Below are 3,658 nucleotides of genomic sequence, written 5' to 3'. Positions count from 1 at the left end.
AGGACCCCTGCACTGGGCGCTCTGACAATGCAAAATGTGGAGGACGAAGTTTCTAACCTCAAGAGAGGACACAGAACATCAGCAGGCAGTTCATAATATGTGCCCCGTGCATGGGGCAGGTTCAGAGAGAGGACAAGACCGACAGGAGGAGGTAGGGTGAGACAGGAAGACTTCCTGGAGGAGGCGGATGTCTGCAGCTGGGGAGGGGGCGGTGTGGAGCTCCGCTGAGTGGGGCGGAGGCGGAGGGCATGCCAGGTAAAGGGAACTGCTCACCGAGTTGCCGAGCAAAGGTGCTGAGGAAGAAAAACATGTGGCAGTCAGGCCTGCGTGGCCGGCTGGCATGGGTGGAATCTGGTTGTTCAGGTGGCCGGGCTGGGCAGCAGAGGGCCAGGGGCCGGCACTTCCTGCAGCCCGGATTCCAGGCTGGTGACAGGTGGAGGGCGGGACACTGCTGAACTCACGGGCTCTGGGAAGAGCCTGGAAGGTGGTGTGGCGGGGCGTCGGGAGGGCTCCCTGCCCCATTGGGTGGGACAGGCGAGAGGGGGAAGCTGCTTTCTGCGGCCGCCTCCGTCTCCAGGTCACTGTGTAACCCTCGGAGGCCACCGTGTTTCTTAGAGCCTCCGTGTCTGGTGTCTGACCATTAGAATTGGAGCGACTGGGCCAGATCATCTCAGTGGCCCTTCCAGCTCTGGGCCTTCTAGAACCCGCTGGTGTTGACTGTAGACTCAGGTGTCACCACAGACCTGCCCGTCCAGCGTCTTGGCAATCACGCTCCCCACTAGCCAGCCGCATGGGCGGCCGAGGTGGCCCTGCTTGTGCCCTGTGACCCCTCTCCCGTTGCCAGGCCAATTGGACCAGATTTCCTGACCCTACGGGGACGTTCTCCATAGCCATCTGATGGACACTTTGGAAAATTTAAACCACGATACCCAGGCCCTGAATCAGATGGACAGGGCCGGGCCCCAGCTGCAGTGTTACAGGAAGAGTAACTAACATGGCTCGGACACTTATTCCCTGTGCTTTGTTCCTGTCTTGTCTGACCCCGCAAGGCAGGCTGGGTTGGCATCCCCTAAAACTGTACAGATGGGGAGACCGAGTCTCAGGGCAGCCCCGTATTTGTCAGGGCACGGCGTGCTGCTGGTCGGGGCACACTCCAGTTTTCCAAGGAAAAGAAATTGGGGGAAAATAAAATATTTTTCATTGTACATCTATTAAAAGCAATTGTAAGGTATTTGTAGAAGAGGGCCGATTACTTTGTTCATGTCAATACAGTAGACGGTATCCTGAAATTCCAGTGGGAAATTCCACGTAAGTTCTACCAACCCTGAAGCAAAGTGTTTCTTGGAACTAGCACAAGAGAGAAAGTAAGCGATGAGGTCAGACCTGGGTTCCAGGTCTTAAGGAGGACCTCCCTGAGACCCACGGGCATACGTCTGTCATTGTTTTAAGCCTTCATTCGGGGCCTCTCACCCACAATAAGGATTCATCGGAGAGATTCATTGGGGGGAGGGGTGGGGGACGGATGTGATGTAGAATTTGTCCCCACTGCTGCAAGTTGTCTGTCCTGCTTCTCCATTGGCAAATGCAGCAACAAAGTCCCATAGAGGCGATGTGACCTCAGTTCCTCACAACCTCGGGGTCACGGTGATGCCCTGTGAACAGCAATGGGAACCCCACTTCGTAAACGTGCCTGTGCGAGGCCAGCAAGGTTTCGTTCCTTTGCTTCCTTGACGTCTAATTAAATTTGACCCCGTGCCCACACTCTTGCTGAGGCGGCTGGAAGTTTGATCTCGGTGGTTAGTGAGGTGAGGGGACCCCTCTCCTTTACCCAGCCCACCATCTGGGAGGGGTCCCCAACTACCACCTGAAATGGGTCCTCAGTCCAACCTTCCAGCCATGGCTACTCCTGATCTCTTCCCGTCCCTCCTGCCTGGTCCCCCACAGGAAGGCATCCTGTCCTGCTGGGCCGGGCTCCGGCCCCCTAAGTTAATGTGCCCCCCCCCCCCCCCCCACGGACCCTGGCGGCCTCCACCCCCTACCCAGGGGCAAGGGCATCTCCCCTCTGTCGCACTCAGCGGCCCTTGGCTGTTTCTCCCTCCCTGGGGCATAAGAACCTCAAGTCGGGCTTTTGAAGTGGGAGAGCCAGGGAGGCAGGCAGTCTGCGGCCGCGGCTAGTGATGGCACGAGGCTGCCTGTTCGCCCGGAGGAAGGAAGAGTGAGGGCGGGAGCACAAAACACAAGTCACACCCGGTCGGTTATCCTGCCGCCGCCTGTATGTGCTCCTCATGGTGTGGCACCCGCCCCTTCTGGGGCCACCTCTCTCCTGTGGCCCGTGCGTGGCCCTCGCTGGCTCCGTGTGGGCCCCGGGACACGCTGGCATCCGTGTGGGCCCCGGGACACGCTGGCTCCGTGTGGGCCCTGGGACACGCTGGCTCCGTGTGGGCCCCGGGACACGCTGGCTCCGTGTGGGCCCCAGGACACGCTGGCTCCGTGTGGGCCCCGGGACACGCTGGCTCCGTGCGGCGGGAGGTGGAGGGGAAGGGGCTGCTCTACCTAAGGCGGCCGGGCAGGCCTTCCTGGAGGAGGGACATCTGATCAGAGTGGAGCACAGAGGACCCAGACCGCGGGGGAGCGAGTGGGCTGAGACCACGTGGGAGACGTGGGCAGAGGCAGCCGAGAGTGGGACCTGGCCGGCCGGGGTGGGGCGTGTCATTTTCATTCTAAGAGCAGTGGGAAGTGACAGCCAGATTGTAGCTGTGGCAGTGACATGACCGAACTTACACGGTGAAAGACCACCCAGGTGGCTGCGTGGCACTGAGATGGCCAGGGGACGCCGTGGGACGGCGGGGAGGTGGCACGGTCGTCCCAGGAGAGGGGAGGTCTGGCCCCTGATGCGTCTCAGCCCCTGACCCGCCTCCGCTTCGCATTGGGGGCCGGCGGGTCACATGCTGGGAAAGGAAGATGAGGAAATCAGAGTGTTGAAACCGCTGGCGCCTGTGTTGGTGGCCAAGGCTCGGCGGGGGGTGGGGTGGGGGCAGGGGGCGGGGCCCACGGGGCCTTCCCATAACCTGGTTCACCCAGCTCACCAGAGGAGGGAGGGCACAGCTACCTGAGGACAGGGGCCAAGGGCAGGGGCGCCATGGCTTGCAGGACACAGGCTGAGCCCCAAGTCAGCCACCAGCTGCATTCCGTGGACCAATGGGCTCACCTCCCTCAGCCTCAGTTCCCGCCTCTGCTGCGGCAGGATGACAGCCGTCCCTACCTTGCAAGGTTGTGGCAGGGATTCAGTAAGGGGCAGTGTGTTCGGCTCTTAGCACAGTGTCTCCCGCAGGGTGAACGCGCAGCAGGGTCATCACCATCATCACCACATCATCATCTTGCTGTTGAAGATCTGAAAGATTTACCCAGTCACGGAGACCATGAACCCGCCCCACGCGCAAGTTATAAATGTCGTGGCAGTCCCACTGGTGAAGAAGGCTGGCTTCTGTTTTCTACTCCGTGGGCCTCTCAAGGGCAGGGTCTAGGTCAGTGATGGCGAACCTATGACACGCGTGTCAGAGGTGACATACGAACTCATTTTTTTGGTTGATTTTTCTTTGTTAAATGGCATTTAAATATATAAAATAAATATCAAAAATATAAGTCTTTGTTTTACTAT

At 59.4% G+C, this 3,658-nt stretch overlaps 1 long non-coding RNA gene across 1 annotated transcript; it reads right to left on the bottom strand.

The window, feature by feature from the left end:
* Nucleotides 1-1,242: 1,242 nt before the first annotated feature.
* LOC139010213 (uncharacterized) lies at nt 1,243-3,455 on the bottom strand. The gene is made up of 3 exons (XR_011471484.1): nt 3,263-3,455; nt 2,782-2,948; nt 1,243-1,652 (listed from the first exon to the last, which is right to left on the bottom strand). It is a non-coding gene; the product is annotated as an uncharacterized lncRNA (long non-coding RNA).
* Between the last annotated feature and the right edge of the window lie 203 nt (nt 3,456-3,658).

This window comes from Myotis yumanensis, unplaced genomic scaffold, assembly GCF_028538775.1.
Source record: "Myotis yumanensis isolate MYYU_CA2020_CCGP unplaced genomic scaffold, mMyoYum1.0.hap1 SCAF_5, whole genome shotgun sequence".
Taxonomy (NCBI): Eukaryota; Metazoa; Chordata; class Mammalia; order Chiroptera; family Vespertilionidae; genus Myotis; species Myotis yumanensis.
The sequence above is the reverse complement of the archived record's forward strand: the minus strand, read 5'-3'. Positions and strand labels throughout refer to the sequence as shown.